At 40.0% G+C, this 23760-nt stretch overlaps 1 protein-coding gene across 4 annotated transcripts in view; it reads right to left on the bottom strand.

Moving 5' to 3' along the window:
• The window catches only part of LOC309876805 (dermatan-sulfate epimerase), a 196191-nt gene that overhangs the window by 24152 nt on the left and 148279 nt on the right, over nucleotides 1-23760 (bottom strand). The window contains exon 1 of one of the 4 annotated variants that reach the window (XM_082757534.1): nucleotides 10639-10848. The exons of 1 other annotated variant lie outside the window; for it this stretch is intronic. The gene's annotated coding sequence lies outside the window, so the exon portion shown is untranslated. Of the gene's footprint in view, nucleotides 1-10638; nucleotides 10849-21539; nucleotides 21996-23760 lie in introns of those variants that run through there. 2 more of the 4 variants (XM_082757538.1, XM_082757539.1) reach the window with 2 other exon arrangements.

Below are 23760 nucleotides of genomic sequence, written 5' to 3'. Positions count from 1 at the left end.
CCAAGATTTCAAGTAATTGCAGCAATGCCTAATTCAAAGCACTGCTGACTGTACTGGCAAGCAGAGACAGCACGGAGGGAAGGAAGGAGGCGTGGAGACAGCCACTGAGATGGTGCTAGCAGCAGCCAAGCCTGCGTGCTGCATTGGCTGATGTTAACAGCTGGAGAATGAAGGATGTGGAATGCTGGAGTTTGCGCAGGGGTCATTTTATACTGTGCTCAGGCCCTCCAGTTCTGACACGTCCTCACTTAAAAAAAAAAAAAAAAAAGGAAAAAACACCCACACATCTAAAAAAAAAAAAACAACAAACATACACTACCACCTCAATAATAATAATAATAATAATGTCCAACATGACAAAAAGAAAAGAGAAAAAGAAACAGGCTGAACCTTAGAAAAACAGCTGAAATATCTAGCCTCTAGGGCATTTAGGTATTTTGTATTATTTTTTTTCCTAAGGGGCTCACCATTTTGCATTTGGAGATTTACTGCCAGCTACCAAGAAGGCTGAAGGTTAAAGTACATTTTTTCCTACATACACAGCTTCTCAAAATGTGCTCAAATGACAAATCTATACTGAGGTTAAATGCAAGTATTTAAACATAGTAAGCTACTTCGAAAGAAATACCAACTATCTAGCCTGAAGTCTCAGATAAAACATGGCCAGGATCCCCCTGAGGAAAGCCAGCAAATTCCTCAAATTCTTCACAGGGGAAAGGTTACAGAAAGCAGACCCAAGAGAGACAGTTTTATGTAAATAATGAACAGTAGTTTTCAATTATTAAAAAGAGGAATAGACAGAAAGAAAGAAAACCTAAGAACAATAACAAAATCTTTTTTTCCATGGAAAACTTGTTTCATAGGATTCAGTAATAAAACTCTCAAGAAGCTGAAGTACAAAGCAACCTTTTATTTCTCCCCACAGCTCTGAACATATAGATGCCAAAATTTCCTAACAGAAACTTAGGCTGCTGAAACCTTATTTAGAGACCCACATCCTGATTCTACAACGTCATTAATACATAAAGAAACAACAAGATAACCTTGTTGGACTGTGTCCCTCAACAACCACTAGGTACACAGACCCTCTAGTCGTTCATGTTCAGCTCCCAAAATTAATTTGGGAGAAAGTAATTTTAGCCAAGAAGTACATCTTTTCTTGAGCATTCCTTCTTAGGGTAAAAATAATATTGTACTCTATAACTGCCTACTTTTTTGCATTACAGTGCATAGCATAATTGCTTTAACAGAGAGTAATGGAAGATGACATTTTCACAGTATGCTAATGCATTTTGCAGGTAAGTTTTGCCCTTTTTTGGATGTAAACCAACCATTACAGGACACATTACACAGATCAAAGAGTGGTTTAGTTGGTAATACTTTTACTATGTCTACATATCCTCTCACCACATATGCACACACAAAGAAACATGCACGGTAGTTTATCCAAACAGACTCTAGCCCCTTGGTATCCTCATCTGTAAATAATGAAATCATACAAAAGTATATTTTGAAATGAAGGAGCTAAGAAGCTGCCAGACCAACACATCATATTTAAAACACAATACATTATTATTATTTTTTACCTTGTATATTAGAGGCAACCACCAAACCACAGTGTTTGTCCTAAAAATAGGATAACTGGAAAACGGGTATATCATATACTCATAACCAGCATACACAGAATGAAGGTATGGAAAAGTCAATAGACAGTGACAAAAGCAAGACTACAAAGTCATTCTTACTTATTCATGGTCAAATCATACTAATGTCCTTTCTATGATATAAAGACAACAGCCCATGGTGGCAGCAATTTAGCAAGGCCTGTGAGCCCTGCTCCTCAACTTTGCAGGGCTCAGCACCATGAGACTAGTGGCTGGAGGAAGCAGCTAATAAGGAGTCCACCTTCCTTCCCATGCAAACCTCTGTGGAGGCACCAGCTACAACCACATGGATGAAATCACTGAGGTGAGGACCCAAAATGGCATGAGTATGGCCCCAAAGATTCTACAGAGGCTGAGAAGATTTAACACAGAAGATCTCTGAGTTTTCTCAGCTGTGATGTCCTTAAGAGCAGGACCAGGAAAATTAATAAGAATCATAACGCTCAAAATATAATAGAAGTGTGGATGTCCACTATCACCCCGATAGCAAGGAAATACAGACTACGTGCTTACAGACAGCCCATACTAACCAGTCCCAAAGGGATTACAAGAAACTAAACTGCCTTGAACCACGCACTCAACTGAGGACTTCCCTGACTAGAACCAGACCTGAGCACGCACTGCACTGATTTACTGACTTGGACCAGTAACTCCACAGGGCTAAGGGGTATGTTTGATCATCCTCACTTCTACAATTGTTTAGAAGCTAAATTGGTTTATAAGACGTCTCCAAAAACACTTCAAAAATTATCAGGTTAGAGAGGCTACAGACTGCAAAAGAACCAAAGTACCTCCAATAGGAGAACCCGACAAAAGCCAGTAACATTTAGGGACTATCTAAATTTCTTTACAATGGTATGTGTACCATTAGGTGGAATAACACCAAACCACCAAAGCATAATGCAGGTTGTGTGTGTTGAACTCCGTATTTTGATGTTCCCTCAATTAACTTACTTGCATATTAAAACCTGAAGAAAAATACACCATTATTTGGAAATGTACATATAAAACCCAATTATCTCCATAGCTTAGGTGAACCCAAACATGGATAGATAACTGGCCACATAAATTCCAACTTACCAGTTGTAAGTGTAACTGCAACAAATTTTTTCAATACACAGGGCACAAACGTAAAGGAGCTTGGGCTTTCTGATCACTTAAATCTCACTCACAATACTATTTTTTTTTCTTGTTAAAAGAATTTCTTGTTCTCATATTACACTACTTCATTACCAACTGAATTTTCCAAGAAAAACTTTACCAAGCAACTCAACCTTTTCTGAAACTGTTTTTTTTTTTTTTTTTTTTTTATTATTATTCAGTTTGGAAACCTCAACCTGATAAAATATTAAAAATAAGGAGAGTGAAGGATGTTTGCATGCAGAAGAAAATGTTAATATACCATGTGCTTTGAAAGGTTGTCACTCAGTCCTAGACTGAAAGAGCATTTGGCATGATTTCCACTCCATTGCCAGCAGAAACAAACAGTAAAGAACATCATTTATTCCAGAAAAAACAGACTAAATCTTAACTATTTCAATTCTCACCATTGCATCAAAGAGTGGATGTACAACTGGAGAAAAGAAAAACATGAATTGTTAAACTAATGCTACTAATTGAACTGGACACTGGTATATACACAGTAGGTTCACCAAATAAACACTGTTTAAAGGAAAACCTAGGCCCTGTTTACTCCAGCTACTTATGCAATGAAAGATAGCACCAAGCGAGAAGGTTGGAGCAGGAGAAGGGGGAGTGGAGAAAGAACAGTGTGGTTGGGACCACCAGCCAGCACAGCCATCCTCGGAGCAATCTGATCTTCTTGTGGAGCACTAAAAAAAAAAAAAAAAAAAAAAAAAAAAAAAAAAAAAAAAAAAAAAAAAAAAAAAAAAAGAACCGTGGTTTTCTGCGGTATCAGTTCTGAAGAGCACTATATTTTGTGCATGATTTTTGCTGGGGCAACACTTTTATCACTTCCTAGAAGAAAGAAGTCACAGGTGTCTCTGGTAGCATTTCTGAGACCAGCCCATGCGTCACCTCTCAAATGGTGCTCTCATCAAGTTGTACATCCAACATCAGAAAAGGTAGTATTTGGGATTGCTGGTGATTAACATTTCCATGAACAGAAGGCATCACAACACCATGGAGTATTCAGGTTTCTGTATGAGAGCACTTCCCCAGAGCCAGATCTGGGACATGTACAAACCACACCTGTCCACTCAGTCCCATTGGGTATGACTGTCACAGCACAGAGCTCTTGCCTCACCTATGCCCACTGAGGCCATGGGCCCTCCTCCACCTCATGGTGGAGGACCAGCATATATAAAATTGAGTTTATCAGCTAGAAGTAGCGATGTTTTAAAACCACAGTGCTTATAGCAATTGAGGATTTATTTTGTCAAACAATGTCAGTTTTATCACTGATCAGAATATTTTGCAATTGTATTTAAAAACAAGAGAGCAACCAAGTCACCTACTGAATCCAATGACATTTAAGGACAAAACAATGCAGACCAACCCCATGAAAACAGAGTGAAAGGGTCAATAGAGACCAATTCCTGTATGTTGCCGTTCAGTTCCTACTGACTCATAGAAAAATCTGAGCGCAAAATTAGGCAGCACAGCGGGACCAAGAAAAGTATAAATGTTGTGCTGCAGCAATCACAACAAATCTTGTGTCCAAACTCCCAAGCTATACAGTTCCCACATCAGCAAGTGCTCCAAGTCCCTTTCAAAGCAGCTGGGCTGGACATCAGTGCAGGAGAACCTCACATTCCAGAACAAGAGCAGTTGGGAATCCTCCTTCCAGCCTCCTTCTGAGCAGTCGGATAAAACCAGTTTCCATCTGTCTCTGCAGTGAAAATGCTGGGAAGGTGTAGAATCACTGCTTACAACTTGAAAATACCTATTATGACCTTAACCACCAGGGGACATTACTTCACTTCTTCCTCTGATTTTTTTCCACTATGAGAAATATGCTACATTGCAATTACATAATGTCCAAAGTATTTAAAAGCTTATATACTGAAGCCTTAAATATGATTCTGAATCAGATCTACAATAAAGAACATACAGCTCAGGTACCCATGCATTTGTTCTCAAATGATCTGAAATAACTTAAAATAAGCTTCACATCAGCTCATGTCTTTATAACAGTTGTACTGTGAAAATCATAAAGACAACCAAAAAGAACCAGTTCCTAAACTAATTATCAATATATGACATCATGTCAGCAGTCAAGATTTAAACTTGTGCCTGTCCTTTGATCTAAGTGCAAAATTCAATGGATCTATTTAGCACAGTAAAGAGCTGTGTGAGTATCATTCTTTGACAGTGATGGCTTACACTCATTCTACACTGTGCTACGGACAGAACAGTAACTACAAAATATTTTTATAAGTTTACAGTAGGATGTGTAAGTTATCTGCTGTGGAAACTTCATCTGCTTATTCCTTTCATTTAAAATCTTATTTGTCTATTTTACTACCACATATATAAATTAACATACACACTGAATGCGTAACCTTTTCTCTGCCTCAAGTGAAAACAAGATTTAAATTGTCTGCATGCCCAAACCATAGCCTGGGAATTTGGAATTTTCTGCTATTTTATAATTTATTCCACCACACAAATGCTTTCTCAATAATGTTTTGGTTGTACTAATATTACTATTCTTAACTCTTACTCGGAACTTTTATTCCATACAATTCACTGTGTAGAACGAATAAGAAAGTAATTTTGATATACAGAACCATAAAGGCACTCATTCCCAACCAGTACAGACATGCCTGTTAAGGCATCCACGCTCAGTGGATGAAATGAAAGCTCAGTCACTTTTACCAAAGACAAAACTTTGAACTACCATTAAAAGATCTCCTTTAGAGCAACAGCACTTATTTTTAATATTTTCCCGAGATGAAATAATTTGTAAAAGGCCATTTAGATAATAAAAAATAGCTTTCACAGAAGCTACCACTAAAGAAAGAAAGTTTGAGAATCTTCCTATAGGCCAAAATAAAATATTGACTCCACTATCCCACTGATGTCCCAGAGGTCAATCTACAAACCACTCGTTCCTCTGCTAAACTGTTATGGAGTGTAGGACGCTTTTAGGGACTAGGACTATTGTTGTAATAGACAGTGCAGAAAAACAGAAAAGTTCCTGTAACAATTTGGGTGGTGAAAGACAATTAATCTGGCAGCTGCTAAAAAATACAGCTATTTCTGGCCCATGTAAACTGATCCATTCAGCTGTCTGGAAGAGTGTGAACGCCTGGGCTCAGGGTATCAGAAACCATGCAGGATTCCTGTGAAGGAAGCCCACCAGCTAAAAGCAAAACAGTGTCTCGCAACAGGAAGTAGGCAAAGGAAGAGATTATTTGAGGTTACTGTGATCTATGCATGGATCAAGCAGAACTACAGCACACAGGAAAAGCTGCAAAACATTCAGAGCATGACTGCCAATAGGCAGAAGGTGCAAATAAAGGACAGAAAAAACTAATCATACATGTAGAAGGGGAGAGGCAACTTTACTGCTGTCAAAATGAAGTTCATCTTTGTGATTAATACAGCCTACTCAAACTGTTGCATGCCATGGAGCTTCCCTCACATTTCAGGTGACTGATTACAGCACCAGAGACTTCTCATACTGACACTGGTGTTTTCATCTCTGACCTTAGTTTCTATCCTCTTTTCCAATTAATACTTCTTTATTAACCTCAGTCTTTACTCCTCCAAATATCTGTAAAAGTTTTAAGTCCCCTGGCGTGTTGTTCACCTCCACTGTGTATAATGAACAGTTTTAAACTTTCATGCTTATTGTGATCATGGACCTTCAATCAATGAATCATGAATCCAAGATGCTGAACATGAATGTCACAGATGCAGTTTTATAAAACCAGTTCTTTCCCTTTCTTCCTATCTACGCACTTCAGCAGTTGAAGATATCAAGTATTTATATCTGTAAAGTACTTCTGCAGGATGTCATACCAACAAATGGGAATGCATCATGCAGCACATCCTTCACTTGCTATGGAAGCAAAGCACATTTTAACTGTTTCCATACCCTGTTAATGGCTCAGTCTAGCATACAGAACTATAATAATTTTTACTTTTCATTTCTGTTAATGTATACTAATAGCACATAGGAGCACCATCAAAGACCAAAGACATTTATGCTAGTCAGCTCAAGAACATAAAATTGCAAAATGAATGCCTGTGTTTGTGGACCTAAGCTGCACCACCCTACCTGATAGCCACATCTCACACAGATCAATATGCTGTTCTTTATTATCAGATGCACCTGACTTTTTCCAAGGTACAAACTCAGAGAGACCATCAAATATATTGCCATGTGGCTCCTTCAGGGTGATTACTATATTACTGTTGCTCAAAACAGTCCTGATATGAAGTACCAAGTACATTTTCATGGAAAGAAGCCTCAAATACAGATACAGTTAAAGGCTTCACTACTACTGCAAAACTTAGCTTCTCAGTTGGGATTACAAATTTACTTGAGTAGTCTTCAACACAACCATAAAATTAATAGGCTGATCTTGAAATTTAGAATTGTGTAGTCTCGTTTCTGACCTTGAGCTGTGCAGGCAGGGCTCTTGCAGCACAACTGAAGCCTCATAGACTGCTTCAGTAGAAAAACGTAATGCACCATAGTTATAAGGATATGATTAAAAAGCTTTAAAATTATATGAAAGCCACAGATTTTTTTTCAAACAAATTTTATGAATACTTTAATAGCTCTTAGCAGCCAATTGATTAGAACACTTATGATTGCATATATGCTTTCTATCAAACAAAAAAGGCAACAACAACAACAACAAAAAGCAAGACCATAAACCAGGACAACTGTAGTAGAACTCTAATGTTAAAATGTTAAAAGTCTATCTGCTACTGAAATACAATACCTACCTGAGTAAAACAACCCGAGTACCTGCAATTTGTTGTCTGTTCTGAATAAGGCTGTTGCTAATCCCTGTTGTAGGAGGGATTGAGTCTAAACTGGGTAGGGGGGACGGGACAGGACAACAAAGACCAAAGACCAAGCAATGGTAATTTCAGGCTCAATAAATAATGGCCTTACTGTGCCTGGGCTTTAACACCTATGTCCCAACAGCAGACTAAAGTGAGATATCAGCATCTGATAGAAGAAGCTATTTCCAGTGCTCTGTCCTTCACATGATCCCCAAAATGACCAGACCTCATAGGTCAGGACTAAGTTAACAACACCTTGCTTCCGCTAAACTTCTAATGACCAAGCACTAGTGAGAAAGGACCCATATCACATCAGCAAAATTTAATTTTTCCTGGCAGGCTTTAATGCAGGCTCTGCTCTGTTCCCATCGTGAGCAAATAACTGAGTCTGGAAAAAGTGCAATGTACAAGGGTTTGGGGTTTTTGCTAATGAAGCAACTTCACACCTCACCATATCCCCACTGTGCTTAGCTGTGCTGACAGACACATACCATGGGTTTTGCAAGAGGAAGTTTTGAACCTGTGGAGTGAATGAATCCTTGTATAGGTGAGCAGAAACTTGACCTCCTGATTATAGTGAAGAAGTCACACCTTATGCACACTTGGGACATCATCCGTGGACCACGTTCCTTCATGCTTTGGTACAAGTCTTATCCACCCAAACAGAGAAGCGGCTCAAAGGAAAGGCTTTCAATCAAATATTAAGCCTATTTATTATAAATACGTGGCTGCAGTTGTGAACACAAATTGGCACCATGTTGTAGTAATTTCAGGGGACTGAAGTTCAGCTCTTTTGTCTAGATCAGCTGAGTGGAAACAGCAAGGAAAGTGCAAAAAGCCAGGACAAACTTGCGGCTGAAATGTATTTGCCAATACAGCTTGCTAAGTAAAAAGACATTCTCTTCTACTCCCCTAACTTGGATTATCAAGTATAAACCAAGAAATGATGGTTACAGAAAGTTGTTTCCTTGTTTATATTTTTAATCTGTTCAGAGGGAAGAAAAAAAAAAAAAAGCTTTATTTGTTTCAAAATGTCCAGGAACAAAGCAGTAGTAACTAAACTTTTCTGCTTGTTGCTAAAGTATGTTGTGGGTGCCAGATGTACAAGTTTCCAAATGCAGTCCTAGGAATGTGACTCAGTTTTAACTAAATGCAATCACTTCCATGAGAAGGAATGTTTCAGTTATACAGACTCATTGACATCCTCATCTGACCTCCGCTCTCACTGCTCAAACTGCCAGGTACTGATGGATGTGATGGATTTCTCCACCAGCAAATCAGATGGTTATGTACATCCACAACTCAATAGCTACTTGTTAATGGTAATGACTCTCTACCACCACCGATCCAGGCTTTCTTTATTTGGAGAAAAAAAAACAAACAAAACATTACCCAACTTTTTCAAGAAAAAGAAAATGCTGTTAGAGTACTTGAGAATAAGAAATGGAGTACAGTGTTTGAGATGAGCCTTTAAGAAGTACCAAAACAGAATCACCACCCTAAACTAGCTTTTGGCTAGTCCTTTTAACTTTACTGTAACAGTATGCAACCTATGAAAATCAGATCTAACATTCAGCCTGGTAATTAAACACATTTTCCTCTCCACTATGATACAGAACTTTATTGAATACCTAATTAAAACATATAAAATAAACTCTGATAACAGCTGAGCTCCCTTGGGCAACTAAAATCTCTCAGCTTTTACTGTAAGAATCCAACTCACATATTTCTTCTGTATATTCTGTGACCAAAGTACTGGTTTTGGAAGAGATTGTACGTGGCTATGGAATGACAAACCAGCACCCAGTGTCTTCTGAGGCCTGTATCCATGGCACAGGATACAGATATGTTTATAAACGATTCTCCTATCTTGCTCTTGTATCGAATAACAGCACTCTTTTTTTTTTTTATGGCAATGCAAGACTATGCTAAGTGTTCCAATACTTCAAGCAACAAAACCAAACTCTTATATTGAATAAGAAAATAAAAGGATATTTTGTTAAAGCACTAACTGTTCTTTCCCAATGAAACTGCCTACGATCAGTGTATTTTAGTTTTTTCTTGCTAGTGAAGTTCACAGTTGGGAAAATCCCACTGCAGAACTGGTTCTTTGCTGACTTCCTTTAAAAACTTTAATGTAGGTCAGAAAAGAAACACATATAGGCAGCAACACACAATAAAAGAATTCCTAGTTGGAATAATAGTTAGTGCTTCTGTAGAAAAAAAAAATGCACCCAATGATCTCCAAATGGTTCTGAAAGAAATTCATTAATTAAGCCTCTCAACACCTCCACGAAGCAGGCGAGTGAATGTATCTGTTTTACGAGGGAAGAAGCAGAGATGTGGAGAGGTGGGGCGACTTGCCCAAGGCTACCCAGCAAGAGTCTTTCAGAGCAATAAGCAGAATCTGAATTATTGATTCCCATTGCTGCCCTTCAGTTGCATTGTTCCCTTCTTGAAATACTGCGCTGAGTTACAATAATTGCTGGCAAGATAAACGTGCTGTGGCAATCCTTAGCGGAGATTTGCTTTGCCTTTGTTTAGGCTACATTAAAACCTTAGCGTTAAACTGCAATTGGTTTTCTCAGGGTAACCAAAACCCCCCAGCTGCTTGAGCAACATTTCCCCTATTTCATTCACAGCTGTAGCCACTTCTTACGCTGTCAGTGCTCACGTCCAGCAAGGCAGCAGCTCCAGCTTGAAAAAAAAAAAAAAGAAAGAAAGCAGGAAAACGTCGCAGCTTTACATTTTTTTGGAGGTCAGCGAAGCGTTTGCATGCACCGATGTCAACGTGAGAGCCGGCGGAGGGGCCGGCTGGGCACCACGAGTTACAGCAGAACTTTACTTCCCCAGCAAAATAAAATAAATAAACAACAAATAAATAAAAAAGAAGGAGGAGGAGGAGGAAAGCGGCAGGAAGTCGCACGGGGCAAATCCCCCTTTTCCTGCCCCTCGGTTTCCCCAAGCGCCAGACACGGGTGCCTACCTTCCACGGGAGCGCGGCTGGGGGCTCAACTCATCGGCGGTGCTCCGGGGGGCACGGGCAGGTGAAGCCGCTGCTCCCCGGGACTGGGACTGGGACTAGGACCGGGACTGGGACCCACTCACCCCAGCCCGGCCCGTCTCGGCTTTCCTCAGGCTCCTCAGCCACGGCTTCTCCCCGGGGGACAAGGCGGGGGGACGGGATGGGGGTGCGTTTTTCAACTCAGGAAGAAAGTGGCTCCCCCCTCCCCCTCCACCCCGCCCTCCGCCCGCCTTCCTTACCTCTCCCAGTCCTCCTCCTCCTCCTCCCCCTCTTTCCCCTCCCTCCCCCCGGCGGCCCCTCACGCCGTGGCAGCGCCGCAGCCCCGCTGTGCCCCCAGCAGGCTCGGGGAGCTCCCGGCCCCCTCCTGCTCCCCTCACCCCCTCCCCACCCCAGCTGGACCGAGGTGGGGAGAGCCGTCAGCGAAAAGCAAAAATATAAATAAATAAATAAATAGATAGCTAGATAAATAAATAAATAAATGAAAAGGAAATACGCGCCCGCCCCCCGACACCGAGTGTCGGCGGTGTGGTTTTGCGCAGAGATTGATGAAACCATCCGGGATGATCCAGCCGATACCCGGCTCTTACCGTGCTGTGCGCTGGGACCTCCCATGCGGAAAGTTCCCACAAGGCAGCGAAGAAACAAAAAAGCAATTTGCTAATCTGCTCCCCTAAGTATGGTGGGGCTATTTATATAAATGTTTCCCGTGTAAAGCAGAAATGCGAAACGCCAGGACCGTTCAAGCCAATCATCCTAACATTTTTCAAGATATCTAGGAAAGTAATGCAAAAGAAGACAAAACAAATGATCCTTTGGAACAGTCGTTTATGCTTTCTTGGTCACTGTAACCAGGAAAAAGTATGAAACAAAGGATTTCAAATGTTTGTTGGCTTCAGAAAACCGAGCACGCTTTGTCATCCTCAGACTATTGGACTGGGATCAAAATAAAAATATTTACATGTGATATGGGTTGGGATGCAGTCCAGGTACCTGAGGTTTAGATTTCCCAAAGCTTATTCTTTATTTTAAGTCAGCTTACTGGTGCTACTGAGTCACTCAATGGCCTATAAGTGCTCAGTTCCCCTGCTCTGACAGTGTTAAACTGCATTTTCTGAGAGGGGGATTTTAAACAGGATCTTCATGGTTTGCAGCAGTGTGATTTCAACCTGTTCTATAAAGATTAGTAAATATGTAGAAACTAGGCAAAACTAGAAACTATACATTTATTTTAATTCTTCTGTTGTATTTTCCAGAAGTATCTATTGACGGTCATCGCATAAGGAATAGGGATCCACCAGCAGTCTCTGTGAACTCAGAGCAGTGCCAGAGCCTGGAATGAAGCCTCACTTTTTACCAGTAATGACATGCCTAAAAGCACAAAGTGCTTTGGTTTCAGTCATGCAAACACTAGATTAATCATTAGAATATATGTTTCTAAACACCTGTTTGAATAGTATTGTGCTATTGCATTGACACTGTGGTTGTAAAATATCAATGTTGTGACATGCATGAGCACGAGGAGAGTTGCAAACACTGCCAGATGTGGCTCAGAGGGAAATTTGGCTGGAATTTCTGAAATTATCAGGATGCCTAAAATGATGAGGAGGGAAGTGTCTACGTACTGGTTGTACAACTGCATCATAAGGTATTTAAATGCACTGAGTATCTGATGCTAAGTAATACAGAATTAGACCTTGCACTTCTGAACAGCATAATTTGAAATCCTGGCCTTAGTCTGTGGTTGTCCTGTTTGTATTTCAGAGAAACTGCACTGTGCTGCTTTGTCCCGACTGAATACCTGGGCAAAGCACACTGCAGATCCCATGTAGGCTGTGCAGTCAGGTTTCTTTCTCATGTGTTGGGCTGTGCTTGGGTCCTGTTCTGATGTGGAATTAGACAGTGGTGGATATCCATGTGTGAAGTGGAGAGTCCCAAAGCCTCTCTGCCTTATGTCTCCTTGTGTAAAATCGGGCTTGTGTAAAAAGAGAGCAAGATATTTCCATTCTAGTTTAATTTCATCATTGTCACTAATAATTTTCTTTTTACATCCAGTAAACAGATGATGTTTACTTCACCCCTACAATCAGGAAAGGTTTATTGCAGCATTTCTTAAGAATTTGTGAATTTTCCATTCATTTGTGTATAAACAGAAGAATTATTTATAAGACTCAGGAAAAAAATCCTTCTACCCTAAACAAATAAAGCCTTAGCTGGATAACTATATTCTGTTTCAGCCACCACACTTTATTTAAGATATGGACCATGTGGAGAGAGGAGAGAAATGAGAAAGATCCCAGGTCTAGCGAGCATTATGTACACAGGAAGACTGGAAAAAATAGCCTAAGGATGAGAATCTGACTGGAGGAAGATATGACAACAACCTTCAGCTACATAAAAGCTGCTGAAGAGAATAATCTCTTATCCACATCCTCTGGGAGCAGTGTGTGTGTTGCTGTAAGAGAAATTGAAGTTAAATGGGAAAAACAACAACAACAACAAAAGTATCTGTAAGTGTAAATAAAAGTTAAACTAGCAGGAATAAATGGCATTGCTGTCGCTGAAGGCTTTTTAAGAACAGTTAAACATGTACTTAAGAGGAATAGTTCAGGTCTAGAAAGTCTGATGGAGCTTTCCTTTAATAACAAGGTCATGACCACATGACCTGCAGGGTCCTTCCCAGTCCCACTCTGTATGATTATGTTCAAAATGCAACTTGCATAGGCACGTTTGTGATCTCTGATCTTCCTATGTGTACTGGCTGGAACGTTAACTTTCCCTGCAGCAGCCCATACAGTGCCGTACTCTGCACTTGTAGCTGGAACAGCAGTGTTACCACACCAGTGTTGTGTCTACTGCTGAGCAGTGCTGGCACAGCATCAGGACTCTCTCTAACCCTCTTAAGGGGTGGGCAAAAAAGTGAGAAGAGAAACATCACTAGGGCAGCTGACCTAAACCAACCAAAGGGATATTCCATACCATATGATGTCACACTCAGCAAGAAAAGGTGGAAACAGGAAGAAGAGGGGAGGGGTGGGCTCTTGTTGTGAAAACATTAGTCCTCCTCCCGAACACCAGCTACATTGAGTTGAGGCCCTGCTTCAAGGATGTGGTCAAGCATCGCTCATTTGTGGGAAGTAGAGAGTAATTTCTTTCCTCTGCACTTCCACATAGCCTTTATTTTTATTTTATTTATTTATTTATTTATTTATTTATTTTTCCCTTTCCACCTCCCTTTTCCCCTTTCTGTTTTTTTCCCCTTTAGTTAAATTGTTTAGTTAATAATAATCTTTCCTTAATAATAATAATAATAATTATTTTTTTCCCTTTAATTAAATTATCTTCATCTCAACCCATGAGTTGTTCTTTACTTTACTTCTTCCCCTCCTCATCTAAGGAGGGGGAGTGAGAGAGCGGTTGTGGTGTTTAGCTGCCTAGCACGGTAAGACCACCACACTGTGCCCTTCACTTCTATAGCAGTGGCTATAGCCTGCCCTGCTAAGGCTGGGCTTCTCTCTGTGGTGTGCCAGCCTTGCCACATACCAGTGAATTTGTTGCTGAGGGCAGAAAGGAGAAAATGATAAAATGATATATCTATGGACAATAGATATATCTATATCAAAATGATATATCTATGGCAATTAAATGATTGTAAAACAATTAAACAATAAAGCTTCTGGAACATAAATTCTGGCTGATATATATCTAACCCTTCCTTAAACATTAAATGTGTTATGTGCTTTTGTTCTATGGTTGGCCAATAAACTACCTCTGATGTAGTCACATTAGGCTCCCTTTATAACTGCAGAGAAAAGTAAGTACTTTTTGAACAGAATTTGTCTGACCTGTTTAGGACATCTTTAAGACATGATGAATCATGCCCCCGAGCTACTTATTCTTACCACCAACACTAAAGTTGGCTTAAATGATTGACTCAGTAACATATCATCATACGATTTTCACTCTCATGGTACTTCTGTCCCTGAAGTGTCTTGCTCCCTCTCTGCTCTCAGATATCAGAAACCCTTATTGTTTATTCCTTTCTCCTTCTCCTTCTCCTTCTCCTTCTCCTTCTCCTTCTCCTTCTCCTTCTCCTTCTCCTTCTCCTTCTCCTTCTCCTTCTCCTTCTCTTCTCAGAAAAATCCCACTGCAATTAATAAATTTTGTAGCTATCATTTCCTTAAGTTACATCATGCAACAGTGAAACATATAACAAATTGACATTTCAGGTGGCATTGCTCCATAAAGGATTTAGGAGAGGAGTTATATTTACCTTTTGGAGCTGAAGACCATTGACTTGGCTAGTTCTGCAGTGCATGTTCCATGGAAATTGTTTGAAAACCCTTCAGGTCAGAGACGGTTTTGCTCATACGTCACATGCTCTTTATTTATTTTTCCTTGGCCTTTATGACAAGCAATGTTACTAGGAACAGGAAATGCCTGGTGCCTTAGAGAATGAGCCAAATGTACATGGTAGAGGTAGCTCCATTCTAGGAATGACAGTTTTTTTTTTAGTGAACACACAGAGAAGTCACTGTCTTAGATGCGTAAGCATGAAATGTAAGTCTTCCAAAAGTCCACCAGTGATTTTGACATCTATCCTTTTTCCCCTCATAGTAAATAATGTTTGAGAAGTGACAGTTTCCAAGATGATCCTGTGGACAGCTGGCTTAGAGCCCAGAGAGAAGGGGAAAGGTGCTGGGTGCAGACAAGGAAGGAGCACTTTATTTCACTGCTGCACTGCCCAGGAGGATGCGAAGGGGCAGCAACCCCCAGTGCTGTGCTACGGCAGCAAGAAAGGGAGATAGCAGGGTGGCATGAAGCCAGTGATGGAGGGCCCACCCTTTCTGGAGGAGACATGAAATGCCTGCTGATGATTCGTACATTTTAAAGCCTTTGGTTCTTACTTAGTTGTGAAAATGTTGGGACATTGCTTTTTTTAGGACTGAACATGCTAGCTTACAGAGGGAAATTGTATGTTTTTCTGTCTGTTTCACATACACAGTCTTGGCCATTTTTATCTTTCTTCCTTCCAAGCCTATGCAACAGCAAGTCTTCTCCTTTTATTATTATATAAACACTTCTCCTGTTTTTCTTTTTTTATTTTTTTTTAAGTACCTCCCTCTCTATGAAGTCCTATTCTGTGTGATGTGTTCAGTCCCTAATTTCCATTTAAGAGACACTTCTACTTTTCTTATTAAGTGACAAAACTCTTCAAATGAAAAGAGAGAAAAATACAGAATTCTCCAGATTCTTTCACTAATTCCCCAAAACAATTGATTTTCCTATAACTGTAACCTTTGTGTTCCCTTCTGCTCTCATGTTCAGATGTGATGATTTCTGATCTCAGCCTTGTGAGCTGAAATCTTTAGTACAAGAACATAAGGCCAGCCTCTTCTTGTCACTGAACTGCAGAATTGCAAATCTGCATCCTTGCACAATGCTCACCCTGCCCTCTTTGGTCTGGGCTGCTTAGCCCAGTGGTTCCCCCTGGATAGTATTAGTGCCACATGAAGGGAGCTCTAATTTTCAAAACTTATCCTAATTGCAGACTCATGTGGGGGAATGTTGGCTATGTCCTCTTTTCCAGGCAGGGTGTGGACCAGACAGTTTTAGTTGTTACTACTATGTCCTTCAAGTTTATGAGAGTATTGCGTGATTCATACCACTTACTACTTGGGGATTTGGGGCTCTGGCTCGCTGTGCAGGCAATGGGCAGAAATAGACACAGGTCCAAAACTAAGTAATTGAAAGGAGTGGCCTGAAATCAGCCCTGAGAATCAGAAAGAATTGGAAATCTGGAAATCTTTTCTAAGCTTGCTAAGACACCTTTTTGGTTAGGGCGCACATAGTGTGGTGCAAAGCAATTTTTTTCACAGGAACATCTAGCCAGGTGCTTCTTAGGGTCTATCATGTGCCAGGTACAGTCATGGGATTGGAAGAATACCAATAAATGCTTCTCCTTCCTCCATCTTCTGCTACATCTACACACCGGAAATGCTTCTTTCTATCCCAGATATCTTTACTCCTTTACATGGCCAAAGTACCAGTGCTGTAGCTGGAAGGGGAAGGCACCAGCTGTGTTTCCTAAACAGCTCTTCCTCATACGTAAATGGGACATCTTTCTCTGCTTTACATTTCCTTTATTTCCTTCTTTCTAGCTCTCACCATGTGTTCAGACGGGTTTAGCCTGAGGCCAGCAGACAGTCAGATCAGAAAAAATTCCTGCAGATTTCTTAGTGAATGGGGAGATGCAATACCAGTAACCTCAGCAAGGAGAGGTAACACACTGGTGAGTGGAGACAGACCCATGGTCCTCAGACATCTCTGGAAGATAGCAGCCGTAAAGCAGATAGACAAATGCTTTTTATCAAACATCAGAGAAGACCTCTTTCCAATAAAAAATGAGATGCATCTTCTGGTGTCTGCCTTACAGCAGCAGAGTCTATTATGGTGACTGTAGGACAATATCAGTTTTACCACTTTTGCATTGCTGTAGACATCAATCGTGTTTAGGTTTATCTCTGCCTAGCAGCTGCCACATTCCCTCACTGTCCTGCTCCTTCAGCTCTTGCCCTTCCTTGTCTCTTATGACAATCAGAACAGGCTGGAGTGGGGGGACCAGCACCATATGGCTTTTCATTCAGCTGAACTTGTTACTTTATGTTCTCAAATGTGTGATCTTTCTCAACATGTCAACATCTTTCCTTCCAAATTTCTGCAGTGTTATAAACTGAGCAGTGTCCCCAGGGGAGAACAAACCATTAATGCTCATACCAAGAGAAACCTTCAACAGACAGGCTTCATCAGTCCTCCCTGAGAGCCGACAGCCACATTCTCCCTCTCTGGATGCCAGATATGTTGCAATAATGTTTTCCATTTGTAACACACTGTTTTCAATGAATGGAATTTTTAAAGCTTGAATCCACCTATTTTATGGAGTCACCCGATATGTGGAAAGCCAAGCAGACAACTAAACAACTGCTGGAATCCATAAAAATGTTTAAAAGTTGCCTACTTTTCCCCCCAACCCCAGAACCTGCGTTTCATGCTCCCATGTCTCTCTCTTCCTCCTGACCGCTACAGATGTGTCAACAAAAAAGGTGTGGCTTAGAGATTACATTTGAGCTGTTGCTGAATCCCCATTTGTCTTCATAATCATCTCACTTTGGTTTGCTGTGACTCAGTTACTGCCAAGACTCCAAGGTGGGATATTGGATCAAACACAAACACAGGCATTAGAAACTCATTTCAGGAACTCTATTTACAGATAATTCTACTAGTAATAACAAAAAACTTAATAATGGAGCCCAGCAACTATATATACATATATATATATATATATATATACACATACATACATACACATGCTTTTTGCAGTAATTTTAATCTCTACTTAATTACAGTCATGTTAATGGTTGTTATTAAATCTGTTTTCTGAAATTCACATTTTTGTTGTTGTTGTTGTTGTTGTTGTTGTTTTTTACTACTGATCTAGAGATTTTCCTGCTTGTTACCTAAAAGTGATGAGTTTATTTAACTGAAAAAAAAAAAAAAAAAAAAAAAAAGTACAAACAACCCTTCCCACCCTCCTGTTCAATGCAGATAATTCCCTCAGTCTCTTGGGTTCTGGGTTCTGTGGTCATGGAGTCCTTGCCTTTAATTGCTGTCAGTATGCGTGGGCATTCATGCCCTTTCTCTGGATGGCTTTGACAGAGAAAATGGGCAGAAAAGTTCTCTGCTGCTATTGATCTCCAACACCGCTGCAGCTGTGTCAACAGCAGCCCTCCAGTAGATATTTCTAAAGTTTTGTGTCAGTATAGGACAAACAGTTGTTGTCTCTCCATTTCATAACATCATTTTCTTTTCACAAAATTTATGGTGTCATCTTCTTTCTCTGGATTAATATAATTTATAGATTGCTCAGCACCTACTTAAATTCTTAGTGTGGGCCTAGGCCCCAGGGAACTATGTTGCAAGAAAACTGCAATTCTCAGGAACTGTTTTGAGATATGGCAAGAAAAGAGTTACTATATTCACCTAGATACTTTTATTCCTCAAATCTGGTGGAGCCTTTAAAAGTTGACCTTTTCTTTTTACTATAAATGTATTAAGCACATGGAGCCACAGTTTTCAGAGTTGCATTTATGTTGTGACGTAACAAGCACTACTGATTGTTAATGGATTTGTTTTTGTTTTCCCAAAAGATACCCTCAGGATACCACTCATGAATCTTGGACAAGAATATATATATATATATTTCTTTTTTTACATCCTGTATACAGAGTGTAGAATATTTTGTGATTGTTTTCTTCACTCTTAAAGGACTGTAAGTTCTTCAACCTTTTAAGAGGAGAAGATCAAACCGAGTGTTTCATATAATCACTCAACATTTAGTAGTCAACTGGAAATATAAATGTCTTCCCGTCTGAGGGAACTGTCTCTGTCTGGGCCATCTGATCTGTGGTGGGTGCACTGCCTGCTATTCTACTTGTACAGCTGCCGTTTTGTGCCTTGCACCCTCTAATTTGCAAAAGGATGGAAGGCATAACATGGTTTTGAAGTGGCTCAGACAGTTTCTCACCCCAGTGCAAGTATTTAAAAGCTGTTATAACCATGTGTGAGAGAACGATGTGTGAACTCTGGCAGTGTGAGTGGGAAGCACGAGGGACTTTCAGCCCAGTTTTGATTAAATCGGTTTAGCTACAGTGGGGGCAGAAGTTAGACGCAGTGATTCAGATGTTTGCCCTTCTGTGAACTGTGACATCTGGTCAGCTTCAAAACCTCTGTGGTCTTGCCATGCTTGTCAGAGAACTGCTGTGGGTACCCAGCTCATCCTGAAAAGATTTCCCTTAGACCTTCGTCCTACATTCAAGAAAATGACTAGTCATGCTGGCCACAACACTAGTCCATTGACCTGCACACAGGAATCCCCAGATTTTGCCCTGTAAAGATGTTGGCAAGCTTTTCGAGCTGGAAATCTCCAAGTCTGTTAACTTCCTGGATTCCATCTTATTTTGGCCCTCATCCATGCTCAGTTTTCAAGTAAGCATTTCTATTTATAACAGTTATGGAAAAGCAGGATTTGTTCCTTTTGCTGAAATCTTTCTGAAGACAACTTCAATTTTTTTTTATTGTATTTTTTTTTTTTTTTTTCTCCTGTGAGTCACTGAGGAGATTTGATGTTGCACTTAGTATGAACTGCAGAAAACAGAGTTCTAGGAAACAGGACTGGTAATGGGATTGAGCCTTTTCCTGGGGGCCTGTGTAGCTGCTTGAAGGGGTGGTTCTTGGGTGGCTGCTAACAATACATGTCTGTGGCTGCACCATTATCACTGTTTTTGCATAGTACTGCCCTTATTTCTAAACCTTACTTTCTGAGGAACTTTCTCTGCTATAAAACATCAATATTTGTGTACAAAAGCACATTTTACATTTACTGTATTTTTGTTCTCTTTGGTGGCAAAAGAACATCGACATCGAAGGTCATCCATTATGTTCTGACTGTTGTCACCTCCATAGAAATCTCTATGTTCTTACTCTCTGCTGCCATCTGACTAGATATGATTTAATGTATGTTTTGCCCCAGGAGGAAAGACTTAAAAGCTGAAGCTACAATATTTGCTTGGTATGTGATTGGACAAGTCACAGTCAAGCAGTTTTCAAACAACGCCACTGTGAGGAATGTAGAGTCACATTGATGGTAAGAAAGGATGATTACTAATTCATATTATTCCACACAGTTAGAAAATGTGACTGTGCAACCACAGGAAAGAGAACCCCTCCAATGCCAGGTTGGAAACTATTTGTTTTGATAGGGCAATAGCTATAGGCCCTATCCTACTCCTCCCTCAGGTTATATTAGGACTCCTGGAAAGCAAATTGAGTCTTCTGCAGAAGAATGACATTTCACAGGAAAACAGAAGTGAACGGGTTGAATTAGAGCAGTCTCAGTTGTGGTATGTGGCAACTCAACCTTTACTGAGGGTTGCATGGTCTACAGCCTGGTTTTGGCCAGATCTGATGAAGTCAGATGGAGTCCTTCTGCACCCCAAAAGACCTGCCCACTGCATACCTGCATCAGAACCCCTCTTTTTGTGTTATTATGTCTCTGTTTAATGGTATTTCCCCAGGTAGGTTATGTCTCTAGCTGTCATGCCCACTGGGGTGACACCTAGTTGCTACTTGGAGGTTTAAATCAGTTTTAGGATTGCTGCTTTCTGGTGCCTACTGTCAGCGTCGTTATCTCAAGCACAGCTTACCCAAGCAGAGATTTTCCTGGGAATTCCAGAGGAACTGCTGCCTTGGGCTTTGGGCAGCTGTGGGACTCAGCCAAGGTAAAGAGCCTCCAGCAGCCTCAGCTTTGTCTAGTGGTGCCCTGGGTCTACCACAGAGATAAGCTATCTGCATTTGTTTGTTTAACTTTTACTCACAGGGGATTAAGAAGTCTTTAGTTTCCAGGATCAAGTCCTGTTCAGGAAATGCTTACTCTGGACTTTGCTCTATATCAAAGCAAAAGTTTCTTATTGGTACTAAAGGTATTACTTTATTACAGGTATTAATTTATACCAGATTTTGTTTGATTTACTTATCTGTTATTTTGAGTAGGTCAAGTTTGGCTTTGTTGGAGGCTGCAGCACTGACCTAGAATGACCTAGTCCCCCTTTTTTCTTTTTGCTGTTCAGCTATAAAGTAAATTCAGAAAACACACACACACATATACATATATATATATATATTTTTTTTTTTTTTCAGAAATAAATTCTCTTTATTTTAAAGTTGCGACATGTACCAAAAGCAGATGCCAAAAGAGAATTGTTAGCAATTTCAGGTTTTAAGCCAAACTGTCTTTCAAAGCTATATAAACAGACATGTTGAGTTTAATGAATCTTTTCAACTTTACATCTCCCTGCCAAGAGTTAAGATACTTTTGCAGGCACTTCAGCCATCTTTCTGTCAATGGTGTCTCTCAGCAGAATACAAGAAAATATGTATGAGATTTCCAAGTGTTCAAATTGAAAAAATAAAAAAAAATAAAATAAAAAAAAAGAGAGAAAGAAGAAGCAAAGGTTATGTCTTTGCAGTGTCTTGATCAATGTGGTCAGCTTTACCAATTTTTCTGCTGTCAGCGTTTCTCCTCGCTGGTCTCCATGCCAGATCCATTCCCAAGAGCTGCCCAGTCACCGCAGCACCAGTGGCCCTCCTGGAGGTCCCCCTTTGCCAGCCTTCGCTCCTGTAGATGCTTGGGCATCCAGGCCTCTCTTCATCAGCACTACTGAGCAAATGGCAACTTTTCAAGCTGGTGGCTGAGACAAAAAATACTGGGACGCAAATAAAACCAGAAAAATTGTCTGGCTTTATGAAACCTTTTCATTCAATCTAAACCAAAATGTTCTGATTCATTTTGGAAGGCTTTGTAATAAGACCTGTAATATCTTTTGAGATTCTTTAATAAGAATCTTCAATAAGAGTTCTTAAGTACTGATTTCATAGGAACTCAGATTTTTTTTTTTTTTGGCAAACACTTCAGCTATTTTTCCTAACTTTCTGCAACCTCAGACACGTGGAGTTATGCTTACAGTAGCCATTTATTGTTAACCTCTTTCTCTGTTAGTGAGTGATCCTTCTGGCAGGAAATAAAAATGGAAGTGACAGCATTGGACCTAAGCAGGTTCTGCCACTGCACAGCTAAGTCCGAATATTTATTTTTGCTAACGAGGCTTGTGTTCAGACTTAGTATCTGTCACCTTTCTATTAAAAAAGAAAAAAAAAAAAAAAAAAGTGAGATGCCAGGAACCAGGGAATTAGCTGGTTTTCATTTTGTTAGGCATGAAATTTTAATTAATTTTCTTAAAAAAAAAAAAAGGAAAAAAAAAACTCTAAAAATCAATTTCAAATTCAGAACAACAAAAGCATAAGGGTACACAATATTGGTTTGGATTGCAACATGGTTAGAAATTATTTGCAAAGGATTACTTAATTCAGGTCAGAACTTCAAATTATTCTATAATCAGGGATCTGAGATTTTAATCTGAGATCTGTTCTGTGCAAATCATACTCTTATCTCGAGCCAGATTTGTAGCCCAAGATGTTGACGCTAATTTAAATATTTCAAAATAAACACAAGCATTTTACTTATTGTTACTTTCTTAAGTCAAACATTTTCAGCCTATTGTTTATGAGGAGGAATGACACTTTCATTTTCCTTCCTCACCCACCTTGTTTAAAGAAAATTTTCTTCAATTTTTCTTTCCCAACTGTTTTATTTTTCCCTTTTGAAAAACAGTGCTAACTGTTAGACTGGAAAAGTTGCATATCACTCGTAAATATGCAGGAATTTTAAAACAACATCCCTATATAAGTGAAACAAAGGTAGGAAAAAATATGGAAACAAAGACTGTTATCTCTGAAATGAGGCAGAATGGTGTTTGTGTCCACTCCTCATATAAAATACTTTAACTGGTGAAGCTGCAAAAATAGTGACCTTTGATGACACAAGTTAGGAGTTACTACAAGTCAAATCCATTCTGAGAATTTTATGGGCCTAAGAAAGTAGCCTCTTACTGTGGGCTTTTCTTGAAGCAAAGAAAAAAGTTTCTGTGCATTGTTCTTTAAACTTGGAGGGAAATGCATTCAAAATTTTGCCACTTTAGTTTTCCTGGACCAAACTGCTGACTAAGCAAATGTGTTGGACACATTTTTGCACCAACCACCCTCTGCTATGTGCCGAAGGCTCCCTGATCAAGATGTTGGAGAACCATGTCTTTGGAATGAATCCACAGAAAACAGGATGCCTGCTTGTCTTAATGAGCTGATAAGAAAACACATATTCAGCCTATGCCTTGAGTCTCGCTTCTCTTCTGGGCTTAGGCTGCACTTAACAAAGGCAGATGGAGGCAGCTTGGTGCTCTGTCCTTCCTACTCTCGGAAGGATTTTCCAGGAAGGTGGAAAATGTGGGTTTGAGGCAACTCCAGCTGAAAAGGGTACTGGACGTGGGTTTCCCTTATTCTGCAGAACAGCTCTGACATTGAGGTATTGGAGGCTAGAGAAAGAGGAGTCACGTAGAGTACCTTACTGCTGAAATA

The sequence above is a fragment of the Aythya marila genome, assembly GCF_965140915.1.
Source record: "Aythya marila genome assembly, chromosome: 3".
Taxonomy (NCBI): Eukaryota; Metazoa; Chordata; class Aves; order Anseriformes; family Anatidae; genus Aythya; species Aythya marila.
Note: the sequence above shows the minus strand (reverse complement) of the source record. Positions and strands in the feature narration are given on the sequence as shown.